Here is a 19595-nt window from a genome sequence, read left to right on the forward strand (position 1 = left end):
TGAAGGAGAAATCCCCCTTTTTCCATCATTTAAGAGACTTAAGGAAAACCCCACTTTTTCCAGTATTTCAGGGGATTCAGAGAGGAAAACCCATTCATTACAATAGTATTGGTTTAAGTAGAGGCAAACACCTCCTATTCCCTCATTTTAAGGGTTCAGTTGACACAAACTCCCCTTTTTCAGCATTTTAAGGGTTTAAATCTGCACTTCTACCGATACCCTGGCACCAAATCTCTCACAAGGCACATATATAACCTAATGCTGTCCAAGAGTCCATTATTTTTCTTGTTCTTATTCATGATGTATATAGCCCTAACTAGAGGCCCCAGTGGGAGTTCTACCACTTGTACTATTACTGTTCTTCTCTTGCCTACTTAGTTGCCTACAGCATACTACCTAAGAATGACTAATGAACAATTACACAAATTAACAAGGAATTACCCAACTCATCTGTCTATGCTGCTAAGACAAGAAGCTTTTTCTCTTACCTGTTATCTACTCTTTTAGCAGGTGTGGCTGCAGTAAAACAGAAGGCATCTACAGAGCCCTTTATTCACCTGGCCTTTAAGTCAGAGCAGCCAAACAGCTGCAGCTCCTCCCAGTGCTTTTATCCCTTATGGTAAAATTGCCTCCTCCCTTTTCCCGGGCATTGTGGGAACAAGAGGCGGGCCCGGCCAGGGGTATATTAACCCCAGCCCTGGGTAAAAGAGGCCCATTCTTTCTGTGGGGTTAGTTGGGGTAAGGGTGTCTTCTTATTTCCATGAAGGGGGTGGGGGGGTCTTTCAGGTTTTTTCAGCTTTCTTTTCAGCAGGTACTTTTAGCATCAAAAGCAACAGAGGCTTTGAAGATACTGTGAAGAAGATAGCATTGAGTGCATGGTTCATGACTTTTGGATGGAGTGTTCAGGGTTGATAAGGTGCTTTTTGTAATTTTTTTTTTTCTTTGCCTTGTTTTTTTTAGAAGCATTGTAACTTCCTGAAATTCCAGATTGTGTCAGTATGACACTCCAAATTTGTTCAGCAAATTCATTGTGCTGTAAGAGGGAGCTACCCTGGGTCAGAGATGACATCAGAGATGGAGGCTTCTGATAGGTAAGTTAAGGACCACATGTATGAGTGGGAGTGAGAGCAGGGTCCCAGTTAGTTGCTGACTTGTTGGGATTTGGCTTGTATGGCACTACACCGGTGCATTGATTTTGGTTTTCTTTGTCATAGCTGACTAAGAGGCCAACCTAGTGATCACAGTGCCTTTGGAGATGGCTGAGGTGGACTCCTTTTGCATCCAGTGTGGATTCACATCACTGGTCATCTGAAAGCTAAGTTGGGGGCCAGGGCCTGGAGATGGGATGATAGCAGGCTAGTGGGTTGGAAATTCCTGGGAGAGATTTAAAAATTAGTGTAGGGAAAAAGGATGCTCTCCAAGGGGCTTCTTAGGTAAGCTAAAGGGAGCAGCCCTACTTTTGACTGCAACTGTAGGGTGTGCAGCGCAGAGCAGTTCCAGTGTGTGTTGTCTTGTCCAGTGTGTGTTCTGTCTTTGGCTTCCCTTGGATCAGATCTCTCTGCCTTTTATCCTTAAGGGGCTTATCATAAGCATTGGCCATTATCTCTAGCTTCTTGAACTTTTGTACTTCTCGGTAGGATGCCAATATCACTTGTTCTTTTACCAGTGGGCTTGGCCACATCTTGGAATCACATCTTGAAAGCATTGAGTCGGATCTCTTTTGAGGCCTTGTTCCCGGCTGTACTGCCATCCATCCTTTGCAGCTGTGAGCTGTAATGTCCTGGGGCTTGTAAGATTGTCAGGATATGGGAGCATTCTAAATGTGGCATTGTCTCTCACAGCCATCTTGATCATTGTGACTGACAGTTCTTAGAACAGGTCACTGTTACACTCTTTTCTTCTGCTCCTTAGAGCCATTTTCATCCACCATTGCTATACCATCAGTTGTCTCTTTTGGCGTCGTCTCTGTCCTTGCCATCGTTCTTCTTGCCGAGAGCTTTTTTTATCATCCTCGTGTCACACTGTTTGTAGTATAATGTGTTGTTTGAGTTTGTGTCTAGCCTGGAATTGCTCTGCCCTGTAGAGTAGTCCTGGGGGGGTAGGTGGAGGAGAAAGGAGACTTTACAGGGAGCCTTTTGCTTTGCTCAGCCACCTGAGCCACGCCTCGGATGGAGTGACTGTGGCCAGTCTGTGTGGTGTTCAGTAGAGACGTGGCAGTGGTGCGGTGGTGTCTTGGAGTTTCATAGTAGTTTGTTCTAAGGCCCACTGTTGTGGGATCCTAGGCAGTTTGCTTTGAGGAATGAGAACTTGGGAAAGGCTAAGCTTTCCCTGTCTGTCTGGGTAACTTTGACAAATAATTCTTTTGCAGAGGGAGAGCATGTAAACCTGATATGAACGCAGGAGACCAGAGGAGCACAGCAGTGAGGTGGGTGGGTGCCTGAAGTCCAAGCTATGGCCTGACTTTGGGCTCTATGTTTACCTCGCTGTTCGGATTTTCATTTTGAAGATGCGAAGCACTTGGCACAGCAGGGTATTGGCACCGGGGGGACCATGAGCTGGATGAGTATTGATTCCAGCACAGAACTGGATGCTACTGGAGTTGTTGTATTAGTGATGAAACTAAGTAGCCTTTGGTTTTTTTTTGTGTTTTACAGGTGGTCTGCAGCATTCAAATCACTACTCCAACATGACAGACACCCTTGCAGAAAGAGGTCACAGTTGAGCACTTTCAGGTGGAACCTACCTTGGCAATGCAACACTTTTAGACACTACATCGGCATGTGCCTTTCCATTTTGTTTTGCCCCTTCTCCCCTGGGAAGGTTGGTCACCATTCAGCTTTTCAGGGGTGGTGTTTCATTTTGGTTATGTTGCAGGGCTGTTCTTTGTCTTTATTTTTAGGAACTAAACCTGGATATCAGCAGTCAAGGTCAAGTGAGTGAGGTAAGCAGTGACCAGTGGATGCAACCAGTTATTGCTTGGGTGCCAGATTCTGGGGCAGCTCAAAGCATGCATTGTCTAAGTATCCGTTTGTGTGTTTTAGGTGGCCCACTTCTATTATGCCTGCAGGGGCTGAACCCCCTCATGGACCAGCTGATGGAGCCAGTTTATCACCCTTGAGCTGCCCCTGTGAGCCTTCCAGAAGTATTACAGGACTCTGCGATGAAGCCTGTACCTTTTCTGTTTGAAGGTGCCATCTGGGCAGCCTTTGGCAATGGCTGAGGAGTTGTGGCAAGTCGGGGAGGGAGGGAGGAGCGAGGGGCCACTCGAGTTTCAGCAATGCCACATCACCTTGTCCCCTCTTAACCCAGGGATACCCTGCGACGGCGGCGTCCGCCTCGGAGTGTGGCCCCAGCGTGTGAGCCGAGGACCGGGACGTTCTCAGGAGCCGGTGAGTAGTGGAATTGTCGGGTTTTGGCTGATGTGCTGCTGAGTTCAGGCACTGATGTTTGGTTTTTTTTATTGTAGTAGACTGAGAGAGAACAGCCCTCTGAGGGCAGGAACTTCCCAGATGATGAGGTGGCTTTCTTTTGCACCTGATGAGGATTTGCATCCCTGGATATCCAAGAGCTAAGTTGAGGGCTACACCTCAGGGAGGGGGATGGGAGTGGGGTGCTGGGTCAGGACTTGGTGGGAGGGATTTTTGAATTAGCTTTGGAGATGGGGATGTCCACGAGAGGGCCCCTTAGGCCACGTAAAGGGAAAGTCTCGCTTTTGATCACAATGCTGAGGTGTGCAGGGCAGAGCAGTCCTGGTGCGTGTTGTGTCACTTGTCTATTGTGTGTTCTGTGTTTCTTGGGCATCTTGTGTCACATGTCTTTTGCCTTACCCCTTTGAGGGGCTTATAAGAAATGCTGGGCATCATCCTTAGCATCTCCTTTGCGTTCCTTGGCCCGACGCTGGTACCCTTGAACCTTTGACTTGCAAGCTCAGATATGCGTTGGAATCGCATCTCTCTTTAGCACTATTGAGTCAGACACCTTTTACAGTCTTGTTCTGAGCTGTATTGACAGCTGTGCACTGCAACGATCCCTTATAACAGATTAGGACTTGGGAGAATGCGAGGACAGGTAGAAGATTCCAACCGTACGATTCTCGGGCATCCATCTTTGCGGTTCTTGGCATAAGTCCTTCTGTTAGGGTCTTTTTCTGCCAGAGTTCTTTGAGCCTCATTGGCCTCATCTAGGTCATCTCATTGGTAATTCTTCTTGCTGAGAGTTTCCTCTCCTTGTTGCATCCCCTTGTTTGTCATCTCCTGTGTCACTGGTGTCTGTGTGTTTAGCCCGGGGCTGCTTTGCCCTGCTACATAGTCTGGGTGTAGGTGTAATAGGATAAGTCCTAGGGACTTGACATTTGTAATGTAGGGATTAGTTGGACTCAAGATGGTATTTCTAGATTGACACAAGATGTCTGGAGCTGGTAAGTCCTCATGCAGTACTTTGACTTTTGTCATAACTTTCTTTCAGATGCAGATGGATTGAATCTGTGGCAGAGCGCCCCATACCAGGTGAGGTGGTTCCCACAGGAAGGTCAGTCACCGTTTGTCTTTGCAGGGCAAGTGTAAATGGTGACTGTGTTACAGCTTTGTTCTTCATCTTTATTTGTAGGAAGTAATGCTGAATATCAGTGGTCAAGGTCGATGGAGTGAGGTGGAGCGGTGACTGGTGGACAGAATGAGTTGTTACTGCTTGGGTATCAGTTTCTGGTGCAGTTCTAAGCATCCATTTTTGTTTGTGCATTTTAGGTGGTCCACTGGGAAGGTGTCCCAGCCCTGGGATGCTGGAGGCCAGGTGGGTGCAAGCTTAAGGTATAGGTGTGGTGTACTTCAGTTGGAGTGGGGAGGCTGTGGTTTCAGTCTCTTAGCATGTTTTTTTGCTTTGCTTCTCTGCAGGTGCTGCTGCTGCCCTGGGCATGCCAAGGGACAGAGGCGAGCAGGTGAGTTGGCATTTAGGTGGGGCGACTGATAGGTGAGAGGTACGTGGCAGCATGCGAAGCGTGTCCCTTTTCGCTTTGCAGGTATCATCCGGGCCACCTCCGGAGTCAGATGGAGATTTGAGGTGAGCCTGGGCCAGTGGTGCAGAGGGAGACCGCGCATTATTCTTCTGGAGGGCAATAGTCGCAGTTTCTGTTTTGTTGTCTTAGGTATCACAAGTAGGTGCAGAGCCTAAGTTTGGAAATGCTCGGTAAGCAATGAGCCTCGGCAGTTATGAGGGAGAGGGGCATTGTGCAAGGGGTCACTTCTGGGACATGTCATCACAGTCTGAATTTTGTCATTATTCTCTATCTTTTGCAGCCGCCCAAGTGGACTTTGGGCCATGTATTGACATCCACGGTGCTGAAGCATTCTTTTCTGTCAAGGATGGATTTCGTCTGCTGGTCTTCAGAGAGCTAAGTGTGGGGACTGTTGGTTGGGAGAAGGCAAAACCTTTGGAATCACAGGAGGCAATTTGAAGTTAGCTGAGAGGAGAGGGCTGTAGTGGGCCGGGCCCCTTGGAGGTTAAGGGAGAGAGGGTTTCTCTTCAGCATCACTTGAGCCTTTGCTGGGCCGGGCAGTTCCAACCCATCTCCTTGTTCTCGTGAGCTTCGCATCATTGGATTTGTCATTGTCCATCTTTTCACCCGAGGAGCCTGCCTTTGGGTCTGGCATGATTGCCATGGTCTAAATTTTGCCTACTCTTCAGTGTAGCCATGCTTTTGAGCACTTTTGAGCATAGCACGCGGGCATCTTGCATCTTGGCCATTTGTCGGTCGGTCATGTTTTGTGACGTCACTTCAGCCTTTGGCGGCAGAATCATTCTCTAGAGATCCCTTTGTATCACCTGGCAGTCGTTGCCTCCTTCTCTAGGCCTACTGCGCTTCTTGAGCATCCTCTTACCAGCTTTGGCACTAACTTCTCATAAGGAGTTTACATTTCACTGTCACGTACTACTGCCGTAGAGCCTTCTTTCCTTCGGCGTCATCGGCCTCTGGCTCATCTTGCACTAGGAATCTTGGGTCCATCAGGTAAAACTGCTGGGCCGTTTCAGTTTGTGTCTGTTATGTGGTTTGTGTCCGTTGTCTTCAGTGTCATAGGGCTTTGTGATGTCTCAACGCTTTACAGGCATTGTTATGGGCCATATCAGCAGCAGGAGTACTTGCATACTTTCCTGGATCGGGCTTATTCTGGCATCTTTATGGTTTTGCTTTTTGAGACCAGAAGAAGTATACAAGATGTTCCTCTCCATCTTCCTTCTCAGTTTTGGTAGTATCTTTTTTTCATGTGCCATTCCCTTGGACTTCTGTATGAAGTGTACTAGACCCTCCTCACTGCAGTAGTTTCGTAGCTTCCGTTGCCTCAAAGCATCCTGGTCTCAAGAATTTATCTTGTGAAGCGTTATCTCAAGTCTTCATGTCATCTTTGCTTATATTTGATGCACTGGGTGTCCATGTGCCACTTATGCTTAGAGCTGCCCTGCCCTGGCACATTCAGTCATGGCTAGTTTGAACAGTTTTAAAACTCTCCTCTCTTGTCTATGGGCTTTTGGGTAGAAAGTTTATGGGCCTGGTGTGGGGATAACTCCTAGCTGTCAGCTTCTTGCAGACTGCCTCATGCTGTCTTGCAGGTCCCCGAGGCAAATTTTGATCCCTATGGTCACTGATGCTACCAATTTTCCCAGGGTCTACTGTTCCACATCAAGGAGCAGCAGATGGAAGATGTTAAAGCATCTTCTTTAGGGGGGAGTGTTTCTAGTAAGGGCTGCAGTCAGAGTGTAAGCTGAAGAAGGGGTGTGTCTGTCTGTGTGTGTGTTGACTGGCTCTAACCTTATGTGTGTGTTGTTTTTTGCCTTTCAGGTTCTTCAGTTCATTTTAAAATTTAGAATACAAAAAACCCAGCTGGTCCTGCCCATGCTGTAGGGTCAGTCAGAGGGACACAGGGTTCCTCTTCTCCTCTCTGCTGGGATGAACTGCCTAGGGAATACCATTTCTGACAGCCCAGTCCTACCTGTGTCCTTTGGAAAAGGGCAGAGGTGAAGAGGCGACTGCCAGAGTTCCTTGGGGATGATGGAGTTGTGGTGTTTGGCTGTGCCCAGAGGGGCAGGTTGGGCATTATTTGTGTGTCTGAGGACTGGGGAGCCGAGCTCTCAGTGCATTCCCAGCTCTCCCAGGGGTGGCAGCTGGTGCAGGGCTGGGTGACAGCCTCTGGTTGGCCTTGGGGCAGGCCCTGGCCCCGGCACAGACACAGGGTGGTTTGGGGCTGCTTGGGGAGCAATGGGAGGAAAATGAGGGATGGTGCTGGGCGGAGAGATCAGCCTGTGCTTGTGTCAGTGCAGCTGTGCAGGGCCCTGGGATCTGGGTAAAACTCCAGCTCTCCTGGTGTTCAGGGATGCAAGGTCTGAGGGACTGGATTTACCTAGGACTTTCCAGGAACAAGGGGAAATGTGGTGCCAGAGCTGTGCCCTGTCAGGTTGTGTTTCCCTTTGGGGATAGGGAGTCTCTGGGCTGAGGTGAGATTGCTGTGTGAGTGGCAGGGAACAGGGAGCTCAGAATTGCAGGCACTGATGGAATAGTTGTCTTAGGTCTGTTTGGTTTGTGTTTGTGAAAACTGGGATGTGGGCTGGAGAGGTGCTCTTGGGAACAGTGGATAGAGTACATTTCCTCCATGGATGTGTAAGGAAGGACAGGGAAGGGGAGTATTTATAAACTGGTCTCAGTATTTCATGCAACTTCGGGGTGGAGCAGCGATGCAGGTGGGTGGGTTTGGCCTGGGCCTGTCAGGACTAACCACAAAGTATCCAACTAAGCCCCTGACCCCTCAAGGCATCTGTGAGACACTTCCACAGAAACCCAAGTCAGAAATCCAGTGATTATGGAGGTAAAATGATAGGTAATTGCCTATGATCCGTGGGGAATTTCCTTTGGAATTATCAATCAAGGCAGAGCATATCTTCCAGCTCTTTTCCTGGTGTGCAGTTTCCTCTCTGGTTTAAATGAGTTTGTGTGCTCCTGTTAACAAGCAGTGTGTTTTCACCCTGAAATTTGGGGTGATAGTCTTTCTTTAGTGTTTTTCCCACAACTGAATCATCCCTTCCATGAGTAGTCCATGTTGTTCTACACAGCTGCTTTGGCCGTGGGTCAGAGAGAGAGAAGGGAAATGACTTTTTAGGGTGTTGAAATTTCTCCAGGCAGGAGTGGGACGTTGTCTTGCCCCTCCCCAGAGCCCTGCAGGCGCATGGGAGTAGCTCAGTGCCGGCCCAGTTCTCTGAGAAATAACAATGCTTGGGAGGTTCAAGTGTTGATAACAAACTCTCCTGTCTCCTGGTAGCAGTCCTAGGCAGAGGAGGGAAGAAAGGAACTTGTGTTATTCATGGAAAGCCTTCTGCTGTTTCTTGTGCAGACTTTTAGATCTTTGTATGATTTACTATCCAGTGTCTGTAGGTAGAGAATGACTTATTTGAGGTAAAAATTGAGATAATCAGTAATGGACAGGTAGGGAAAACTTTTGAAGTAAACTTGAGGTGACCTGTAGTGGAAAGCATGAAGATTTTGAAGTAAACTGTAGCAATCAGTTGTGCACAGGTAGGGAAACTTTTGGGGGTAAAATACAAGGGCATCTCTAGGTGAGGGAATGAACTTTTGAATGTCAAATGTTTTTTATGGATACTGCATTAATTTAATTTGTGCTTAAACTTTAGCTAGGCTAGACACTGGTGTCTGAAAAGTCTACATATTTTTCCAATGACAAAATGTGTAAATTTAGTATTAAAGAAACAAAACATATTTACTTGTACTAGAGGAAAAATACTTTCGTAGCAAAGAAATTAACTGAGGTGCTCTTTAAAAATAGGTCTGGCTTGCTTACAGAATTGTTACTTATGCAGTAAAGCAGATCTACAGATGTTTTCTTTTTTTCTTCCAGATAAAACTTGGATTGTTTGAAAAGTGGGGAGATATTTCACCGTAGTACAAAAGAAGATACAGAAGAGGAGAGCAGAATGAGAGCTTTGCAAGTGCCACATGCCTGCAGCCTGCTGTCTTTAGTGATGCTGTTCCTTCCAGTCACTGGAACGTCAAAACAAAATATCCCAAGACTGAAGCTTTCCTATAAAGGTAAACTTTTCAGTAGTTTTTCTGATTCTGCCACTTTAGTTTCGATGTGATACTGCCAGCAGTTTTTTGTATTACTAACCAGGAAATACATAATAGAAGCCTTAAAGATGGATGAATTCTGCCTCGGGGCAGTATTAAAATCTGGGTTTTTTGTTGTGTCGGGGCACATGTTTCTGAAGTATAAATGTCTTTTAAAAGTAGTATTTCTGTTTGCTCCAAGAGGATGTTAACAGACTATACATAAATTAGAGGGGAGTAGTCCTTGAAACACTCTGAGGTGCATTGGAGACATTCCTATGTGGCTGGTGGGGATGATGTGAGACATGGAGGACATTCACACCTTCCTACAGCATCAGAGAAAGTTGAGAGAGCTGACTCAAGTGTTTCAAGGGGACTGACATTTATTTTTGTAATAATTCTTTTTCTATCACTAAGTGGGTATGTTAAACTCTTCATATGTGGCTTTCTTTCTCCTTGCCTCTTTGGATCACAAAAGCGTGTTTCTCTGCAGAATTTCTTAGTCTTGTGTGTAGTTCTTGTTAAGAATGGTACCGTCTGAGGGATTTCAACACAGACATATTTATGTATTAATGGCCAATTTTTTAAAGAAGGTAGATTTCTTTTTGCTTTGAATGTGCAGTACACCTCCACAGGCACAGAGATGTGTCACTGATATTTCCTTCTTTAGTGAAAATAAATGCTCTCCAGTTAGTTATGTTTCAGCTATGTCAGCACCTTGCCCTTATGGGAGCTATTTCTGCTCTGTTTTTCAAACTTATGTCTTCCTATGCATTGCAGAGTTACACTCAGGATGGTGTGATGGGACAGGCTGTAAAGCCTTCATCAGGGCTTATGATATGTTTATCATGAGTTTAACACCCAGAGAAATTTATTGAGTAAGCAGAATGACATGCTATTTGTTTACAAGCTTCTCTTTTGCTAGATTTGCATGCCTCTGTGCATGCTATTCCACTGTGTATATAAATGTGTTTGGATGTGTTTGTGTGAGAGAGACAGAGGAAGCAAGATCAAGGGATCTTGACAACATTTTTATAAATTCAGGAAACAGTTGCACTCGCTGAAGCCAATGAATACAGAAACTGAAAGACCTGACATGAGTTATGAAAGTTAGCAGTAAAGCCCTCCTAACATACAGCTGGCCTTCTCACAGCTAGGCCTTTTGAGATAATTCCCAAAAGCAGCATACACCATATGGCGATGGCATTTACTGTGGGTTTGACACTCATGATTAGTGAATTCCTCTCAACTTCAAAAGCAGATAGCCTTTGGCAAAATCCTGATGGATGCCTTTGGCAGGTAAAGAGGGGGAGAAAGAAAAATTATTGAGGTCAACACAGGGGAAAAAAAATGGCTGAAATCTTAGTTTAAAATAGTGGCAGAGACCTGCTGGGAACAGTTGGGAAAATGCCTGAGCTCGTTTAAAAAGATAATGAGCAGATGATTGATATTTAGGCCCTGACCCAAACTTTTATTAGCAACTTTATAAACCTTTCAGTTTGGCTTGAGGGATACGGTTTCCTGTCCAAACTTATTCACCTATATCCCTGTAGGGGGGGAAATCAACAACAGATACAGATGCAAAATAGCACATAAATCTTAGTTTTGAGAGCTGTGATGGAACTGAAAAGTCAGAAGAAAGAGAATTACCAGAATTTATTGTGCCTTGTCTTACTTTCTTGGGAGGTTGGAAGGTGTATATTTTTCCACATGGAACAAGAAATAATTTAATGCTGTTTTTTCACATTTATGTATTGTAAATGATTCCAGTATGGCTTATCATAATTAAACTGTATTTTGTGTGTTGACAACAGAATATCAGATGTACTGAATATTTAATATAGTTGTGAGAATTAAGTCACATTGGTCACACCTGGTCACACATGTCTTTGAAGGGAAGGTTTCATCTCCTTTCAGGTGTAATGTGTTTATGGCATAGCTCTATCTTCCCAGAAGAGCTGAGCATTTGCTGGGGCAGGAGAGCTGGAAGTAAGCAGGACTTTGCTCTGCAGTTACTGAATCTTCCAGTTGCATCAATCAGTGGTGGATGGAGGAAGAGGGAGAGGGTAGGGTGGTTAAAGATATGTCTATAACTGCAGGAGTGTTTCAATAAACCACAGCATGTCAAAGCTCCTTTGTGTTCAAACAGCAATTAAATTTTTAGACCTTCTCTGAATGGCAGTTACAGGTTTCCTTCTTCTCAAGGTTGTCATCTTAATGAATGGGAATCTGTGCAGGAAATGTTAAGATATTCCAGTGAGTGATGCTGGGATCAATGTAAAGTCATACAATGGATTTCCTTTATTGTTTGTCCCAGTCTAAAGATGTGTTCTAAAAAATTGTGCATGTATAAAACTAAAGCTACACACAAATCAATTAAAATGTGTTGTAATACAGAATCAAAGTAATATATTTTCCACCTGTGTTAACCGAATACACTATGATCTTTAATCACATATCTCATCCTTTCACATTTTCCCTGATCCATTAGTTGAAAAATTCTCTTATTCACTCAGACTTAACGTTTAGATACTTGTTCATGTCATTACTATCCCAGAAATTGTCACTCCTCTTGTGATGTTTTTAGGGTGCTCTCACTGCATATACCTTACTTAATCTGTGTATCTTAGATACTTCTACAAGATTGAGGTGCTTTTACTATTATAGATTTAATATTAGAAGGTAACAAACTGTCTTCTAATAGAAGATTATGATCTTTAGAAAACCAGGGGATGATTTTGAGTAATATTCCATATTTTGACTCTCTTTGCCTAGTACTGCTTTCAGTCTAAGACCAACAGTGTGTATTTATCACTCATTTTCATGTAGCTGGAGGTAACCTGTGACCTTCATCCAAACTGCAGAACTCCACAAGCACAGAAGTGATATTCAGCTTCCCTGAGCAGCACATCCTTGTTGTCTGCTGCCTCACTTAACATCCTCATTCCAACCTCTAGAGCAGATGCAGAAGGTTTTCATATACTAGTCTAATTCATTAATGTCATTTTCAGGACAGCATCAGTTCTGTTACTAAAGAAGGGAAGGCTCTGTGTCCTAATTCATGTATGTTTAATTCATACAGTGTAGACAGTCTTGTTTCTGTTTTATCTTCTGAGTAATAATTTTTCCTAATTCATTGGGAGGTCCTTCCATAAATATCGTGTGTGTGTCTTTTTAGATTTTACTTCATAGGGAGAAGTAAAGAATAGCCAGACCAGAAGGTTGATTGCCTTCTGAGAAAAAGAAGAAAAAAAATCAAATTTTTCTCAATTTGTGGCTATCCTAAAATTTTCCTGCAGAAAGAATCCTAATTGCAATGTGGGTAGGGCTAAATGGATGCATGGGTGGGGCTTAGGTACAGATAGGGTTTGGGGCTTAGGTGGGGTGGGTGGGGATAGTGGGACATGTGGGTGTGGCTTTGTGACTGAATGGGCGGGGCTTGGGGTGCTGTGGGCATGGCCCAGCTGTGGCCCCGCCCCCAGGGGTGCTCCCTGAGGTTGAGGATTATTTCAGCATTGGCGACAGCAGCTTGGGGCTGCTGCAGACAGGTGAGGCCCTGCCCCCCGCTGGGGATTTTGGGGGGATTTGGGGGCTTTGGGGGTTTTAGGGCTTTTTTTGGTTTTTTGAGGGGATTTTTGAGGGTTTTTTTTGTCACCTGGCCCCACCTCGGCCCCTCCCTCAGTGTCCGTCCGCCATTTTGGGTGGGTTTTAGGCTGGGTGGATGGGGCTAACAGGGGGCGTGGGCGTGGCTAAGGGGCATCATGGGCGGAGCTTATGTCACTATGGGCGTGGTTTATGTGCGGAGTGGGCGTGGTTTTGGTCAGGAGTAGGTGGGGCTTAGCCATGCAGGGGCAAGGCTTAGGCAGAGGGTGGGCGTGGCTTTCTGGTGACATGGGCGTGGCTTAGGCAGGTGGGGGCTTAGGTACAGAATGCGTAGCTTGGATGGGGTGGGTGGGGCTAATGGGACATGTGGGTGTGGCTTTGTGACTGAACGGGCAGGGCTTGGGGTGCTGTGGGCATGGCCCAGCCATGGCCCCGCCCCCAGGGGTGCTCCCCTAGGTTGAGGATTATTTTGGCATTGGCGACAGCAGCTTGGGGCTGCTGCAGACAGGCGAGGCCCCGCCCCCCGCCAGGGATTTGGGGGTTATTTGGGGAAAATGGGGGTTTTTTGGGGTTTGAGGGCTTTTTTTGTGTTTTGGGGGGGTTTTTTTTAGGGTATTTTTGGAGGTTTTTTTGTCACCCGGCCCCTCCTCGGCCCCTCCCTCAGTGTCCATCCGCCATTTTGGGTGGGTTTTGCCCGTTTTTGGGGTTATTTTGGGGGGTTTCTATGGGGGTTTTTTGTTTGTTTTTTGGGGGGATTTTGGGGGGGTTTTTGTCACCCGGCCCCTCCTCGGCCCCTCCCTCAGTGTCCGTCCGCCATTTTGGGCTGGTTTTGCCCATTTTTGGTGTGGTTTTTTGGGTGATTTTTGGGGGTATTTTTTGGGGGTTCCGGGGTTCTTTTGGGTGGGGGGGTTGGGGTTTTTGAGGGGGTTTCTTTGGGTTTTTTTGTGGGGTATTTTTGGGTTATTTTGGGGGTATTTTTGGGGGGGTTTTGGGGGTATTTACAGAGTATTTTTGGGGGGCTTTTTGGGTTTTTTTTGTCATCAGCCCCTCCCCGAGTGTCCATCCGCCATTTTGGGCTGGTTTTGCCTATTTTTGGGGTGGTTTTTTGGTGATTATTGGGGTATTTTTGGGGGTTTGGGGGATTTTTTTTTGTTTGTTTGTTTATTTGGGGTTTTTTTGGGAGGTTTTTGGGTTATTTGGGGGGTATTTTTGGGGGGCTTATTTTGGGGGTATTTTTGGGGGGGGTTGGGGGTTTTTTCTGGTTTTTTTGGGTTTTTTGGGGGGTATTTTTGGGGTTTCTTTGGGGGGGGTTGGGGGGGTTTTGGGGTATTTTTTTAGGGGTTTTTTGGGGTATTATTTGGGGCTTTTTTGGTTTTTATTTGGGGGGTTTGGGGGATTTTTGGGGTGTATTTGGGTTTTTTGAGGGGTATTTTGGGGGTATTTTTTGGGGGGGGGTGGGGGTTTTTTTATCATCTGACTCCTCCCTCAGTGTTCATCAGCAGTTCTGGGGTGGTTTTGCCCATTTTTGGGGTGGTTTTTTTGGGTTGTTTTTGGGGGTTTGGGGTATTTTTGGGTGGTTTTTTGCGGTTTTTGGGGGTATTTTTTTGGTTATTTCAGCGGGATTCTATGAACCCCATAGAACCTTCTAGAACCCTACAGAGTTCTACAGCGCCCCACGGGACCTTCTGGAGCCCCACAGTGCCCCATAGATCCCCATAGAATCTTCCAGAGCTCCAGAGAACCCAATAGGACCCCACGGAGTCTTCTTGAGCCCCACAGTGCCCCATAGCAGCCCCACAGAGTCCCACAGAACATTCTAGAGCCCCATAGAACCCAATGGGACCCCATTGACCCCCACACATCCTTCTGGAGCCCCACAGCACATTCTGGAAACCCATAGAACCCAATGGGACCCCCCACAGAATTTCCTGGAGACCGACAGAGTCCCACAGTACCCAATGGAACCTCATAGGGCCTTCTAGAGCCCCATAGAATCTTCCAGAGCTCCATAGAACCCAGTGGGACCCCCAAAGAACCTTCTAGAACCCCACAGAGCACCGTAGAATCTTCTAGGACCCCACAGAACCTTCTAGAGCCCCACAGCGCCCCATAGAACCGCATAGAACCCAATGGGACCCCACAGAACCTTCTGGAGACCCATAGAACCGAATGGGACCCCACACAACCTTCTGGAGCCCCATAGAAACTCACAGCGCCCCATAGAAACTTCTAGAACTCCACAGTGCCCCATAGAGCCCCACAGAATCCAATGGAACTCCATAGAACCTTCTGGAACCACACAGAACCCAATGGGACCCCATAGAACCTTCTGGAGCGCCACAGAGCCCCATAGAACCCAATGGGACCCCATAGAATCCCATAGAATCTTCTGGAGCCCCAAAGACCCGCATAGAACCTTCTAGAGCCTCACAGCGTCTTCTAGGACCCCGTAGAGCCCCATAGTACTTCATAGAACCTTACAGAACCCCACAGAGCCCCCCAGTCCCTTCTGGAGCCCCCCAGAGAACCCAATGGGACCCCACAGAACTTTCTAGGGCCCCACAGTGCCTCACAGAACCTTCTAGAGCACCACAGAGCCCAGTGGGACCTCACAGAACCTTCTGGAACCCTATAGAGCCCCCCAGAACCTTCTGGAACCCCATAGGACCTCACAGAGCCCCATAGACCCCTGTAGAACCCCATAGAACCTTCTGGAGCCCTACAGTGCCCCATAGAACCTCCTAGAACACCATATGACCCAGTGGGACCCCATAGAACCTTCTGGAGCCCCATAATGCCCCACAGGACCCCACAGAGCCTTCTAGAACCCCATAGACTCCCATAGAACCTTCTAGATTCCCACAGAGCCCCCCAGACCCTTCTGAAGCCCCAGAGAGCCCCACAGAGCCCAATGGGACCCAATAGACGCCCACAGTGCCCCACAGAACCTTCTAGAACCCCATAGAACCCAATGGGACCCCACAGAACTTTGTAGAACCCCACAGAGCTCCATAGAACCTTCTGGAGCCCCACAGCGCTCCATAGACCCCCACAGACCCCGACAGAACCATCTAGAGTCCCATAGAACCTTCTGCAGCCCCACAGCGCCCCATAGGCCCCCAATGAACCCCCTAGAACCTTCTAGAGCCCCATAAGACCCAATGGGACCCCACAGAGCCCCATAGAACCCAATGGGACCCCACAGAACTTTCTGGATCACCATGGAACCCAATGGGATCCCATAGAGCCCCCCAGAACCTTCTAGACCCTCATAGAACCCAACTGGGCCCCACAGAACCTTCTGGAGCCCCATGGAGCCCTGTAGAACCAAATGGAACCCTGTAGAACTTTCTGGAGCCCCACAGAGCCTGATAGACCCCCAGAGAACCCAGTGGGACCCCATAGAATCCCACCGTGCCCCACAGAACCTTCTGGAGCCCCATAGAAACCAATGGGACCCCATAGAACCTTCTAGAACCCCTCAGAGCCCCATAGAATCCAATGGGACCCCACAGAACTTTCTGGAGCCCCATAGAACCTTGTAGCGCACCATAGGACCCCACAGAACCTTCTGGAGCCCCACAGCACCCATAGAACCTTCTAGAACCCCACAGAACTCAGTGGGACCCCCACAGTGCCCCATAGATCCCAATGGGACCCATAGAACCCCCCAGTGCCCCCCAGAACGTTCTAGAACTCCCCTCCCCTCCCCCCCCAGGGCTGCCCCCCAACGGCGGCAGCGGCGACGACGATGACAGCGCCACCCCCGCGGCCATCGTGGTGCCCCCTGCAGCCGGCGGCCAGCCCCGCAAGGTGCCTGTGGGCCACGTGCTGGCCTGAGCACTGACCGCTGAGCACACCCGGGCTGGCCTGAGCGCTGACCACAGCTATGGTCACTGACTCACCCAGGCTGGCCGGAGTGCTGACTGCTGACCAGACTGACCACACCTATTGGCCGGAGCCTCTGACCACAGCAGGGGTCACTGACCACACCGTGGGTCCCAGCCCCACATTAGGGGGTCTGAACTGGTCCGAAATGGCCCCAAAGTGGTCTGTACTGGTCCGAACTGGACCCAAACTGGTCCGAACTAGGAGCGCCTCGGCTGCGCCCTGGGCGGAGCTGCTCCCAGGCCCTGCCCCCTGCCCAAACCCCGCCCCTCAACCAATCAGCGCAGAGAATGCGGGGCCAGCCGCGTTTTAACCAATGGGAAGCGAGACCCCCGCTGAAGAGGCGGGGCCGAGGAGCTTCCGCCAATCAGCGCAGAGAAGGCGGGGTCCAGGGAGGGGGTCACGTGGCTGCGCGGTCACGTGGCTGCGCGGTCACGTGCACGGGGAGAATTCACGTGAGAGGCCTGACGTGGGAGGCGCGCGGAGCGGAGGGACTGGGGGGATTTTGGGATTTTTGGGGGGATTTTGGGGGGGCTCGGAGGGTCCTGAAAGAGTTGGGGGGGGGGGTGAGGGGGAACGATGAGGAATCGGGGGGGGGAAATTTGGGGCATTTGGTGAATTTTGGGGCTTTTTTGGAGGTTTTTTTTGGGTCCTGAGGGGATTTTTGGTTTTTTGGGGTTTTTTTGGGGATTCTGGGGAAATTTGGGGAGATTTTGGGGGAACTTTTGGGAATTTGAGGGGTTTTGGGGGGGTCCTGAGGGGATTTTGGTTTTTTGGGGGGTTTTTCGGGGTTTTCTGGTGGCCCTGAGGGGATTTTGGGGAAATTTGGGGCTTTTTCGGGATTTTTGGGGGGTCCGGAGGGGATGTTAGGGTTTTTTGGGGGATTTTGGGGGAATTTGGTGAATTTTGAGGCTTTTTGGGGGGTTTTTTGGGTGATTTTAGGGAAATTTGGGGAAATTTGGGGGATTTGGGAGAATTTTTTGGGGTTTTTTAGGGGGCCCTGAGGGGATTTTGGGGCGATTCTGGGTTTCGTGGGAATTTTGGGATTCTTTTTGGGTTTTTTTGGGGCCGCCCCTCCCCCACTCTCAGCGCTCGACTCCCCCCGCTTTGTCCAGGGCCCCTCCCCCCCCATAGCCTCCCCCGCCCCTCCCCCACCTTGGCTCACCCCGATGACGTCACGGAGAGGGCGGGGCGGCTGCAGCCAGAGGTGGCCCCACCCCATCCGGGGAAGGCCCCGCCCCACCTGCCCCGCCCCCACCTCAGCGTGGCCGTGCAGTGCTTAATTAACCTTAATTACATGGACTGCTTCATCGTGGCAGGTGGGGGTGGGGCCTAGAGTGGGCGGGGGCTAGAGGGGCATGTGGGCAGGGCTTCCGGCGGCGTGGGCGGGGCTAAAGGGGAATGGGCGGGGTTTCAGGTGGGGTGGGTGGGGCTTTGGGCGGTGTGGGCAGCGCTTAGCGGTGCGTGGGCGTGGCTTCGATCAGTGTGGTCGGGGCTTACAGTGGGGTGGGTGGAGCTAAGGGGGTGTGTGGGTGTGGGTTTGGCAGGTATGGAAGTGGCTTTTGGCGGGATGGGCGGGGCTGAGCGATGCGTGGGCGTGGCTTCATGTGATGTGGGCGGGGGTTCCAGCGGTGTGGGCGTGGCTACAGTGCAGGGGTGAGCGGGGGGCTTAGGATGTTGTGGGCGTGGGTTAGGGGCAGAGTAGGCGTGGGTTTTGGTGCGGGTCTGGGCGGGGCTTTATGCAGGGTGTGCATGGCTTGGGGCATGGTGGGCGGGGCTTGGGGCACGGGTGGGCGTGGCTTACATGCATGTGTGCGTGGCTTGGTGCGCTGTGGGCGTGGCCCAGCCATGGCCCCGCCCCCGTGGGTGCTCCCCGAGGTTGAGGATTATTTCGGCATCGGCGACAGCAGCTCGGGGCTGCTTTCCAAGGAGGCACTGGGGAGGACTGACAAGATGAAAGGGGAAAGGCTAAAGATACTCCCTGGGACCCCACATGCTGCCCTACCTGCTCAGGTGCAGCCCCTTGGCACAAGGGCTTTTCCTTTGGCATTTTCTTGGACCAGTGCTCTGTGCCCAGGTGCATCCAGCTGCTCCCCAGTCCCTACAAGATGGTCCAGCCATGGTTCCTGGAGAGACGCTCGGGATGTCCCCATTGGCCCCTTTCATCTAGCAGCTCCCTGCACGGGTGTGCCCAGGTAAGCCCCTGAAAGCAGCCTCCGGCAGGACCCACCCCCTCCTCATCCTCACTGGTCACACCTGGCGCTGCTGCACCTTGGAAATGGGGGGTGAGGTGGAGAAAGGTCCTGCTGGTCGTTCCCTCTCCTGCACAGCCTGTTGTCTGCCCCTGAAACATGCAGGCTCTGGGTTTCCTTCCTATGGAAAAGAGCTGTCATCTTCCTCTAGGGGTGGCTCGGAGAGATTTAATGAGGACTTGGGGTTGCTGGGATAACTTCAGTGGTTTTAGGATTGGTTTTGGGGTGTTGAAATATTTTAGGGGCCGAGGGGAACAGTTTAGATGTTCCTGCTTTCTAAAGCAGGTTTGTGGGGGGTTAAATATAGTTTGGGGGCTTTTATAGGCCCCCTAAAAGCCTGTAGGATCCCCTAAATCCTGCAAGGCCACTATAGGCCCTCCAAAACCCCTCACAAGCCTCCAAGAGCCCAACAGGCCGACCCTACAATGTCTGTAGTACCCCCTAAAAACCACAAAGCCCCCAAAACCCTGCCAGGAGCTAACAAAACACCCAAGGTTCCCCCCTACAATGACAGGTGTGATTGTCAGCAGGCACCAAGGCCAGGGCCAGAAAGCTGTTGCATAATGTACCCCAGAGAATCTCAGTGCCTCCCAATCAACTCCACATGACCCTCTGTTATGGGTTCTAGGGCATGCCCGTGTGAAAAAAAACCCTCGAGATGCACTTATAATTGCAAAGCAAATTGATTTTGTTAGTCGTAGTAGCAGTTGATAACATACTGACCCCCTAGATTCTTGAGAAGGAGACGG

The 19595-nt window shown here is 49.2% G+C and overlaps 2 long non-coding RNA genes across 11 annotated transcripts; one reads left to right on the forward strand and one right to left on the reverse strand.

The window, feature by feature from the left end:
• The first annotated feature begins 1037 nt into the window (after positions 1–1037).
• LOC116453362 lies at positions 1038–12402 on the forward strand. Of its 10 annotated transcripts, none has more exons than XR_004243789.1 (14): positions 1038–1091; positions 1215–1264; positions 2369–2425; positions 2507–2530; positions 2655–2941; positions 3042–3127; positions 3310–3389; positions 3467–3572; positions 4465–4527; positions 4606–4647; positions 4890–4933; positions 6830–7862; positions 8895–9085; positions 11082–11169. It is a non-coding gene; the product is annotated as an uncharacterized LOC116453362 (long non-coding RNA). The 10 variants fall into 10 exon arrangements; XR_004243785.1 differs by having other exon boundaries at positions 1215–1284; positions 11082–11168; XR_004243784.1 differs by lacking the exons at positions 2507–2530; positions 11082–11169 and adding an exon at positions 11933–12402 and having other exon boundaries at positions 1215–1284.
• Positions 10742–18770, reverse strand: LOC116453363. Its single transcript, XR_004243790.1, has 2 exons — positions 18600–18770; positions 10742–11332 (listed from the first exon to the last, which is right to left on the reverse strand). It is a non-coding gene; the product is annotated as an uncharacterized LOC116453363 (long non-coding RNA).
• Between the last annotated feature and the right edge of the window lie 825 nt (positions 18771–19595).

Source organism: Corvus moneduloides, chromosome 19 (assembly GCF_009650955.1).
Source record: "Corvus moneduloides isolate bCorMon1 chromosome 19, bCorMon1.pri, whole genome shotgun sequence".
NCBI lineage: Eukaryota > Metazoa > Chordata > Aves > Passeriformes > Corvidae > Corvus > Corvus moneduloides.